Here is a 12,326-nt window from a genome sequence, read left to right on the forward strand (position 1 = left end):
GTTAACTATACATACAACTATATCTATAGTATAGTATAGTATATATTTATATATATATATATAACTATAAATACCAAGTCTAACAGGTCCCATCTCCAGCAGAACCCTAATTTGGTCAAAATAAGCATTTTCCCTGTAGTAGCTCTCTAGGCTGTGTCTGTATACAGTATTTATACAGCTTTTCCCTGTTTTTTGAAGCATTTCTCCCAAGGAGCTATCTCAAGGCACATTTTCGGGGACGTTTTTTTCCCCTGCTCTCGGGAACTCCTATTACCCATCCCTCCAGAATGCTTCTGTGAACTCCCCAGCTCACAGGTTACCACTCCCTGATTCTTGGATTTTGGGCCCAATCCCTCAGTAGTACTACACTCCTCTCTCTCAGATTAATAGGGGTGTACTGCTGGCACTTCGTCAAGTGCACAGGGTACCGCACACCAACAGTTCCCTCCCGAGATTCTTCCTTTCACCAGCACAGTCGCTCCATCCGTCCCTGGCCGTGCCTCTCGTGGGACAGCGGAACTGCAGGTTGGGACTCAGCACTCGCTTCGCACTCAAAGTGCATCTCAGTCACACACTCAAGAGTGTCAACTGGCCCCCAAAGCAAGAATTAAATTCCCTTACCTTGGTCCGTGCACGAAGGTACTGGGTCGTGATGGCCAACAGCTGTGCCTACCTGCCCCTTGGCTTTCACACAGCCCATCCTTTGTGTAACAGTCTCTGTTTCTTATTGCCTGTCCCAAGGAGTCACTTCACCAGCCAGACAGGACTGCTGAAAAGAGCGTGGTGCACCTATCCTGTTCAGGGTGGTGGGGGAAACCCCCAAGGGGCGATAATTATCCTGGATGAGCCCCCAAATTGTTGGAAATATCCAAATAATTTTCTAGGACATTTTCTCTGATAAAGCACATTACATTCGCAATTGCAATGGCAGGCTTCCTGCCAGCAGGAGTACCCTGAGAAAACAGTGATACATCTTTTATCCCCTACTGCCTGTCGCTGACCTCTTTTCTCCCCTGGGTTCCTCATTGGCAAAGTGCTGCAGCTTCGCGCTCTTTGGCGATGATTCACTAATCGCACAAACACCAAGTAGACACAACTCTTTGCCGCCCAAACACAATAGTCTTAATTGGTTAATTGACTTCCAACAATAGCTTTCATAACTAACATTTGGTCACAACTGTTCAAATGTTGGTTTTGCAACATAAACATAGGCATAGCCTCAATTGCTTAATTACCCCCCTAACATTGGTGCCCCTTCATGCTGGGTCATTGTTCTGGTAATTCGTCTGTGCTTGCATGTAGATAGGCTTGGAAGGAGGATAGAGGGGAGTATCTTGGAACCTGTCTATGGCACCTGAACATTCCCACAAAGTGGGACAGTTCTGCTTTGCGTAAAGGTCCTGACTCCTAGAAAGTTTGTTAAATGTGTTTTGCTTCTGCCGGTGTAATGAACCATCTGACACTATGTTTTCCTAGTTCAGAATACTATACCTGTATTGTTTAGAACATTCCAAATCTATTGCAGCTTGGTGACAAAGTATTTGTTAGGTAAACTGGTAACTATGTTTCTGAAATATGTTACTAATATGTGCATGGTATTCTTACTTTCCACGTTAGCTACTTCTAAGGATATGTTACAGCTTAATTCTTTGTATCAATTGCCCTTATCAGTGCTCAGTGCACAAAGAAACAACACTTTCACTTTCCACATTGGGATGAAGCTGCAAGCAGCCGCGGAGTGAATTCATGAAGAAAGTCAGAAGCATGCTGAGAACATGTGAAATAAGGAAGTTTAAGCAACTGAGAAGAAATTATTTCTTCAGAGTTAGAAAAGCCATACATACATTTCTCAGGAGAAAAAAAAAAAAAGTAAAAAGTGCTTAGGGAGACTTAAGAATTTAGGGAGAGTGAGAATTTACATTTACCGATAAAAGATATCCAGTGGCACATGTCGACATCTCACTTAAGGCTGAGGGAAGGGAATGCTGTGAGATGGGTGTGCTATCTTACCCTGTGGTCGATGCAGCTGACAAGGCAGGCAGTGACTCAGAAAAAAACTCTTTAATTTTAGAGGAACAATGCAGAGACCATTTTCAGCTGCACTTGCATTGTCTTCATCAATCTGAGGCCTTTGGCTGAAGCTTGAAAATCTTAGTCCTTATAGTTACAAAACCCAATAAAGATCAAAAATAGAAACCTTGTTACGTTAGTATAAAGTATATGAAGAAGTAAATTAACTTATCTGGATTAAAAAAAGCCAACAACCCAACAGCAATTAATCACACCTGACAAAGTACTTCAGACAAATTCAATAAAAATGTGGGTCCCATCACCTTCCATTTTATTTAAAAAATAACATGTAACATAAACATATACATGTAACAATATAACATGTAACAATAACATTTACAGAGTATATTTTACACTATCAGCATAAGTCACTGTTGCACCACTAATTTACCATTTCCTACACAAGACTGGAAATATTAATAACCAATAACCTAAAGAGTTATTCTATAATAAATCCTGCAATAAGTAACTCTACCTTTAAAGTCAGTACTGTTTACAGAGGTTGGTTTTTTTATTTCTCCTTAAGGAAAAAAAAATACCTTTATCTTATAAAAATTTGACATATATGTGACTAGCATAAGCAGAATATGTCGAAATATGGAAAATGACAAATATTCAATCCTTTATGTAACAAAATATCATATTAATGCCAGTCTCTTAAAAAAGTCCCTTTATGGAATATTCCACACAAAACCATTTTTAAAGACAATTCAGAAGTGTGAAGGATATAATTCTAATGCGGTATAAGGTAGGAGGACAATTTTTTTTATTATTTTTATCGTCACAAAATCCTTATTTTCACACATCCTACTTCTCAAGAAAGTAGAAGACAAAGAAATTGGAGTAGGAAATGTTTTCCTGGTATGAAGAACACTCACTCGGTCAAATAGTTGAGGCACGAGAAGGCTTACTGTCTTGTTTCTAAACAGACATCCACCAGCTTATGCATCCGTGTACACAGATGGTTCAGAGAGCCATCTGTAATCTACTATAAGAACACTGAGCTGATTTAATAATCACCACTGTGAAATAGAAATACAACCCGCACTGAGTGGATTAAGGAATGGCCAACTGGCAGCCATCAAAAAGCATCTATTTGTGAGGAAATAGTCACAGAACAAGGCTTTCTTTCTTATAGGCCAAGTAAATATGCACTTGTCCATACTAGTTCTAGGAAAGAAAATAATCACTCTGGGGATTATTTGAGAATTCCTCAAAGTTGAAACTTACACTTACAGAAGGTCTAGAGGAAAAATAAACCGTTAAATCCCAAATTATGATACAAAACCCAAATCTTGATAAGCTAAAGAAAATTTGACCTTAAATCTTTTTGAGTCTTTTTTATTTTCTATAACTTCTATGTTTTCAACCTTTTTCTGCTTCCTTTTATTCCAGATTTAATCAGCCCAGCTAAGATTTATATAGAGTTATATATGGTTATATAGAGTCACCCACAAAACGCAGTTTTTGCTACACACCCTGCACAAAACAGACTCAAAAGTCATGAATGCTGTACACCATAGTTAAGTGACATCAAACTAGAAAAGAAAAACAACTCAAAACTTTGGCAGTGGACAATAATAAATAGATATGTGACGTTTGTCTTATTTAATTCTTTATCCCTGTGATTACTTGCAGTGTAACTAGTTTAGATTTCCTCAAGCCAAGTGTCATTTTAGCATGACTTTTTCTTTTTATTTTTGATAGCTCTGTAATCATGTTTCACTTGCTGTCCTGACTAGAACCAAGGGACTTCTCATGCTATTTGCCTTTTTTTTTTTTACTTCCAAAAATCTCTCATGACTACACCAGTAAATGGTTACCAACTAATACTAATACTAATTCCATGGTAGTGAGGCCTCAGATTTCTCTCATTTGTTTTCAGAAAAAAATTTACAATTCCTCGTGATGCAGAAAAGATTTTTTCATACATTAGATCATGTATTTCTCTGCAACAGATAGAGGTTAACTAGGTATTGATATATCTTGGTGTCTTCCATAAGGAAGAACATATACATAATATTTATTTTTCACTTTTATTCCAAAAATGGAAGTCTTCACTCAGGAAGCAACAGAGACTTCAAATGCTTTCTTTACTACATAAACCTAACTTCATCTAATGGTAATGGGCACTTAAGATTTTCCTTAAAAGCTCTGAAAATGAAGTTAATAAATTGTGCATCTTTTCAACCTTTTCAGTGCAATTTTGTCTTGATGAGTAAAATTAAACAACCTCCTCACTCAAAGCAATCTCAGAAGCAGACTTTGCTTTTTTCGTTGCAGAAGTTAAGACATTGCTATCGCATACATCAGGGGGGAAAAAACAGCAGTGTGGAAATAACAGAGAAAGAACACACATAATATGGTAGCCATTTACAGTGATATCACTGAACTGACATCGCAAACAGCTGCCTGCTTTTCATTTTCCAGTAAAGCACTGCTTATTAAGTGTTTAACAAATGCTTCCCCTTTAACTGTCCAACTTTGTTGTGATATATCTGTGCAACTTTTCAAAGCAGCCTAATACAGTTAATTTCTATATTATACCTGCATTAAGGTTATGCGGGATGAGTGGCTGATTAGAATGCCTGTATTTTTTTATTATTTTTTATTTATTTTATTATTTATTTTAGGCAGCTCACTTTGTGCTGTTCACACTGAGATTAAAAGAGGGTCTTATAAAGTCAGTATCAGTCATCAGAATCTTCATGCAGCATCAGGACTTACTGCAACCTGAGGTAGTTTTTTTGTAGTGAGAAGCAGTGGAAGGTACACAAAAGCCTATTCTGATTTTCAGTATTTCCCTTCCTAAGCAGAATCCACTTAACACTTTGAGTCCTCTCCTTATTAGACAAGACTTCAATTACACAGATGGTGGAACAAAAGTAACAGCTTGCTGCTGCCAAAGAGATTTTGCTGCTTTCTTCCTTCTCCCTCTTCCTCTGCTCTCTTTACTCCTGCTTGTTTTACTAGTGATCAAAATCAACCTTTCCTGTCCTCATCCTCATACTGCCTCTAGAGCACTTTGAATCTTTCACTGTATCAGTTTATTAGCCTGGCAGACAACCATTCAGCTTTTGCACTGAGTGGCGTGTCCTCCATTTTAGGGAGTTCCGTGGACGGGATGAAATTCAGGTTTTAGAACTGGCATGAGTTGAACTGTGGGACCGCACAGCCAGGGGTAGGGAAGGTCTATTGTCAAAAGAGCAGGACCTTTCTTTTCTAGCGAGAGTATGATGAGATACCAGCTCAAAAGATTTTCAACAGTGCAACCACGGGACTCGGATCTTCTGCACCCCCGGGGAGCAGGCTTCTCGTACTTACTGGCTCATATCTGAAACCTCAGTGGATGGCTAATGTAGAGAAAGATATAAAAAAAATGGTGAACTTGCTTAAACTGCTTCCTTTGTCCCGTTTCATAAAATCGCAACCTACGAGTTAATTTTTAACTGTGTAAGAATGGTTGTAAATTGATTCAGCTGAGCAGTGCACGAAAATTGATATGCGTGCCCTGGATTATCCCTTTCAGCAATATGATTCTCTCCCCAAAATCAAGGAGACATCTCACCAAAGCTTTAAGTGAAAATGCCTGTCCTTAGGTCAACTACTACAGCTGAAATAATACAATCCCTTTATAAGCTGTCACTGAGAATAGCTTGGAAGAAGAGAAGCAGATATTCACCAGCAATATTACTGTTCAGCTGGAGAAGATGAACAAATCTATTTCCCCTGTGTTTTAAAGGCAGGTCAGAAATATTTTGTAATTCTCTGTGTTAAAAGCAGCACTGACAGCAATCTTTTGAGTAAGTTCTTACCATGTCCAGGATCTTGCAAGTAGGTCACAGTTTAATGCCACTAAAGTAATCTCTGCTCTGTTCCTCAGGCTGGCTGGACTCGGCTTGGTGATTTCATGTCTTGTTCCCACCTGATACTTACTACTGAGAAACTCGGGTCTGACACGTGAAGGATTTTAACATCTTTTAGTTTCTTCAGGATTTAGTGAAGAAGTCTGCTTTCTAAGCAGATTTCTGCTAATTTGGAATGATAAATTTTGCCATTCTGACTTTTTGGAGCCAGAAGCAACATGAACTAGTTTCCAGAGTCTTGAAAAATATATTTCAAGAGCTCTTCATGTTGATTCTTTTAGGTTGATCTGAAAATAATACATCATATTTATTTCCATGGAAATTACAGCAGATACAGAGAGCAAAATAACTCTATTCGCTAGAGCACGTACTCAGCTACAAAACACTATTTTTCAACACAGTCACCACCATTAACTGTGCATTTTTGCTAGCGATGAACAAGAGCCTGAAGCTGTGCTTGCAAAAATCTACACCCCTACTGGTGACTTGCAGTTTCACAACTGCTACAATGGCATCATTGCTGAAACATACCGCTCACCACCTCACTGTGCTCGCATCCACTGTTCAGTCTCCATGAAAATTCAACGACCATTGATAAAGGTCAGTGGCTGCCATTTTTTCCTCATGGAAGAATTCAATGCCACACATTTGGTGCCATTTGGTCAGACCGTCTCTCTGCTGCCATCTGTCACGCGACCACAAAATCTATACAAAATTAAAGCAGAGGTTCAGCCTCCATTGCCGTGCATCTACCTCTGGGGTGTCATGGGCCAACATAATAAAACAGGAGGCATAACTTTCAGAGTATCACTTACGCTGAGCTGAAGGCAAGGAAGATGAAAAAAGGTTTTTATTTTATACCTAGTTCAACATGATGAGACGATTTCACTGTTCATGTACAATGTGTGTTTAGTTCTCACAGCTGATAGTAATTATTTATGCAGAACTGTTCTGGTGTATGCATTAAACTGGCATTAAACTGTGACCTACTTGCAAGATCCTGGACATGGTAAGATCTTGCGATTCTTGCTGGCAAAGAGCAAAAAACTATCTAATCTTGTAATTCCCAGTTGTCATTCTATTCCAGCCATACTTCAAAACCTACCTTCCCAATCTTAGTCATCTTTCACCTCTCATTTAGGCAATGGGATGTCTAGAGACATCAGTGACAGTGAACTGTAGAAGAAGCCTATGGCTGTCTCAAAGATTCCAGCAGTGTATGAGGGTATACGGTATCTCACCTTCTATGACAGAGAAGCTAAGGATAGATTCGAGAGTCTCTCAGCTACAGACCAGGGAGCCCCAAAGCTCTGAAATATTGTCTCTAGTGCTATCAGTAGTAAGGCCTGCCTTATATCCACAGGGGCTGTGAATATGGCTCTCCTAGCTTTGCTCCAAGAAAGTACAGCCAATTTCTAATCAAGAACTAGCATGCATTTGTCGGACTCAGATATTTCTGACAAGATGTTTGTTTGTTTGTTTCACAATAGGATCTAGTAAAAGGGGACTGGGATTCAGTTCACAGAGAAAGATGTATAAACACAGATGATTATTTGTGAGATATCTGAACTCCAGTTACAATGAAGATCTCTTCAGTATATCTTCATTTTCGTCAGGGTGAACTGCTCTCCTGACTGTCTATCTAGATCGCCATCACTTCCCAAGAAAGTGTGGACACTTACAGGTAGGTAGCTAAACTGGGGTGTTTTAATTCTCCCCTTTCCAATGCAAATATGTGAAACAGAGAAGAAACAGCTCTAAAGAAATGCCTGTAGTACAAACCTACCAAAAGACAGTTTAGTGTCTCTCAGTCAAACTGTTATTGGCAGCAATAAAACTGCAGGTCCAGTTGCTGCATAGTCAGCATGCATCAGCAATAACCTTAAACTGGAGGGATTGACTCTGAACTGAGGGAGCGGTTGGGTTTTCATTCCTATTCGCTGTTGAGACTGTGAACGGTGCCTTTATGGTTCAGGCAAGTTAAACAACAATGGCAAACATTTATTATGCTCATTTAGTCACTGTTGTCTTAAAAGATGGAAGAAATAATGAACTAGTGCTGGCATAAGTCCAGTCCACACAAAAATAACTACTAGCCTTCCTCTAGCAATTCAGTGTGTAACCACTCATCACTAGGCTTAGATTTCTAACTAGCTAGTGCTGCAGCCAAAACCAACCTCGTTTCTTTTTTTTTTTTTTGGCCAAATGAAGGGCTGTAAGACAATATGAAGAGATACACTGAAGTCCAAATATTATACATATACTCTGGATATATTTCAATTACTAATTCTACAACTATACTCAAAATAATTATTAAAAGAAAAATAAAGTAATTAAAAACATAAATTTCCTAGTAAAGCATAGTAGGCAAACACTACTGATAATTTATACAGTCTGATTTTCCCTTAATAGCTTTCCATTTTTAAAAAACTAACAGAATGGAAGTCTATACAGTAAAATATCCAGGAGCATTTTTTCATTCTTTTGAAATAACACCTGGCAGGTTAACACGCATAGTCTACACTTCAGCAGGTTTAGGCCTTCACTCTGCTTGTTTGAAGATGGAGATCTCATCTCATCGTCTCATCAGTCAGACTGTTGACTTACAAAACAATTCCTTGGGTAGTTATGATATTTGTAGTCAGTACGCTTGTTCTATTGCTCTATAAATTAACGACCACAGCACACAGGCTGTTTTCAGACGCACCTTGAAGCTGGGCTGCAAGCAACAAGTCTTAGCTATGGTAACAGAACTTCATGGGAAACAAAGTTTTTCTACCATTCTATAAATGAAATGAAAGCTGAGGTTCCCTGGGAGAACAGGAAGAAAGCTCACAACAAAAGGAGACGGCCTGTTAATCACGTGCATTGTTGAACCTAGACTAGTTCCACTGACATTTCTGGTAGATACAGGATCACATATTTCTGCTCAGCCAGATGGTATCTATGTTGGGACCAGCAATTGCACTTGGGTTTATCTTAAAATGGCATATAAGAATGTCAACGGTTTACAGGCTGGTTCAGCCCGGTTCCGTGACCAGCGGGGTGAAGGGATCCGCGCCTCCGGAAAAGGGAAACAGGGGGCCCCAAAATAATTGAAAACAGCTGCAAAGATCTGAGGTGGAGCAAACTAATTTACTAAATACAGTATCAGCAAAGTATAATGAGAGAGAGTATTTCTAAAAGGTAGATAGGCCTCACCACAATGCTGAGAAGTGCGGTCCAGACGAGCAGATGGGGAAAAGCAGACGGCGAAGCGCAGACTGAGAAGCGCAGGCAAAGAACAAGGATCAGGTGATTTTGCACACAGTTACATCTCCTCGCTGACCACAAAGCCTCCTGCAAAAATGTATTTCTTCTCTGTCGGACAAACATTTGGAACATGAGCATCAGAACTCAAACCCCCAGTGCATTACATGATGTTATGGTATGGAATACTGATAACCAAAACTCATAAAACCATGACAGAAATGAGATCTCAAATGACAGCAGAGGTCTACTGACACCTCCACAACAAGTGGTAGTGGCCAGACCAGGGACAAAGATAATTGGCCCCCACAGGGAATGACTGAACAGTATAGGCCAGCTACCTGGAATCCCACAGAAATGATTAACGGTGCTCAAGAACCCATCTAGAACCTTAACCATATTAGCAGATTACAAGCACTCCTTGAAATCATTACTAAAGAAACAGCTTATGCCCTTAACCTTCTTGCAGATCAAGACACACAGACAGGAATAGCAGTACTCCAGCATCACATGGTTCTAAGTAATAATTAACCCCCTCCGCAAAAGTTCACAGTATGGGTATCATAAGACAGAAGAAGCACTATGGGTCTAATTAATCAGACAGTTTATTTTGAAGGATTTAAATTTTTCTTTAATTCTGTAATAGTTTCTTGGTGGTCATATGGGAGTCGAGGCCAGAAGGCTGACAGACTTCATTGCTCCAAAACTTCCCTCTCCAGTCTCAGGATCATGCTCAGTTATGCTACTTCCTTCTCTTCTGGATATGGTGCCGCTGTTAATTTTTAACTGAACCTATCCATCCATCTTGCTCCACCCTCATATACAGAATTTCACTACAAACACTCCATATGCTTCCTCGAGGCACTGATCTGTGCGGTATTGAAGGTCCTGATTCCATCATAAAGTGAACTGTGCAAAGCTTCCAACGTCGGTAGAGAACATCCATGTGCGTTTGGTCCATAGTCAGGTCTACAGCAAGAAGGAGCTGGGAAGCTGCGAATACACATGCAGTAAGGATCCTCAGTCTACAGGATCTTATACTTTTTGTAGGACACAAACACCGATGCTCAAATTGAGCTCAGGCCCTTGGGATCGCCTGTTTGCACTGGTGATGGACTTCCATCTGCAAGGCAGATGGGAAGCCCAGGAGGAACAGCCTCCTACTCCTCATCCCCGCTCCCCAACCTCACAAAGGCCTGCTCACTGCGAAGCTGGACTGCAAATGGTTTCCATCACCATTTGCATTTAATTCTGACAGAAAAGCCACATTCACAAGCACACTGCAATCAAGAGGTGTAGTGCCAGCGCCTGCAGTGGGGTCAGCATTCAGCAAAGCAATGGAAAAGCTTTTGGGTAAAAAAGGGGGATCTCGGGCAGATAACAAGGACCTGTAGCAGCAAAACAGGCTGCATTCTGGGGATGACTTAGATTTTATACAGGACACGAACAATGTCATTTGCATTCAGATCTGGCCCTTGCAATTCCATGTTGGCAGTGGTATTGCGATTCCATCTGCAAGGAAGAGGGGAAGCACAGGAGGAGCAGCCTCCTGCTCCTCTTCCCCATGCTGCCCTCCCCTGCACAGCCCTGCTCACCGGGTTGCTGGACTGCAAGTGGATTCCATGGCCATTTGCACCTCATTCTGACAGCAACGCCACGTTCACAAGCACACTGTAAGCAAGAGGGGTGCTCTGCTGCCAGAACCTGCTGAGAGGTCAAGAGTCAGCAAAGCAGTGCAAAGGCTTTGGGGTACAAAAGGAGGATTCTGGGGAGATTCCAGAGTCCTGCAGCAGCATGACAGGCTGCATTCTGGGGCAGACTTATCTTTTTTTGTAGGACACCAACACCAGTTCTTACAACTGAGATCAGGCCCTTGGGATCCCATGTTGGCATTGGTGTTGGGCTTCCATCTGCAAGGCACATCGAAGCACAGGAGGAGCAGACTCCTGCTCCTCTTCCCCAGGCTGCCCACCCCTGCACAGCCCTGCTCACCAGGTTGCTGGACTGCAAGTGGATTCCATGGCCATTTGGATCTCATCCTGACAGCAACGGCAAATTCACAAGCACAATGCAAGCAGGCTGGGTCTGTGCTGCCAGAAATTGCTAGGAGGACAGGAGACAGCAAAGCAGTGCAAAGGCTTTGGGGTACAACAGGGCTATCTTGGGGAGATCCCAGGGTCCTGCAGCAGCAAGACAGGCTGCATTCTGGGGCTGACTTATGTTTTTTGTAGGACATTACACAAGTACTTACAACAGAGCTCAGGCCCTTGGGATCCCATGTTGCCATTGGTGTTGGGCTACCATCTGCAAGGCAGATGGGAAACACAGGAGGAGCAGCCTCCTGTTCCTCTTCCCCAGGCTGCCCACCCCTGCACAGCCCTGCTCACTGGGTTGCTGGACTGCAAGTGGATTCCATGGCCATTTGGATCTCATTCTGACAGCAACGACACGTTCACAAGCACAATGAAAACAGGCGGGGTGCTGTGCTGCCAGAACCTGCTGAGAGGTCAGGAGACAGCAAAGCAGTGCAAAGGCTTTGGGGTACAACAGGGCTATCTTGGGGAGATCCCAGGGTCCTGCAGCAGCAAGACAGGCTGCATTCTGGGGCTGACTTATCTTTTTTGTAGGACATTACACAAGTACTTACAACTGAGATCAGGCCCTTGGGATACCCTGTTGGCATTGGTGTTGGGCTACCATCTGCAAGGCAGATGGGAAACACAGGAGGAGCAGCCTCCTACTCTTCTTCCCCGGGCTGCCCTCCCCTGCACAGCCCTGCTCACTGGGTTGCTGATCTGCAAGTGGATTCCATGGCCTTTTGAATCTCATTCTGACAGCAACGCCACATTCACAAGCACACTGCAAGCAGGCAGGGTGCTCTGCTGCCAGAACCTGCTGAGAGGTCAAGAGTTCAGCAAAGCAGTGCAAAGGCTTTGGGGTACAAAAGGAGGATTCCGGGGAGATTCCAGAGTACTGCAGCAGCAAGACAGGCTGCATTCTGGGGCTGACTTAACTTTTTTGTAGGACATCAACACCAGCTATTACAACAGAGGTCAGGCCCTTGGGATCCCATGTTGGCATTGGTGTTGGGCTTCCATCTGCAAGGCACATCGGAAGCACAGGAGGAGCAGCTTCCTACTC

This window comes from Lagopus muta, chromosome 4 (genome assembly GCF_023343835.1).
Source record: "Lagopus muta isolate bLagMut1 chromosome 4, bLagMut1 primary, whole genome shotgun sequence".
Taxonomy (NCBI): Eukaryota; Metazoa; Chordata; class Aves; order Galliformes; family Phasianidae; genus Lagopus; species Lagopus muta.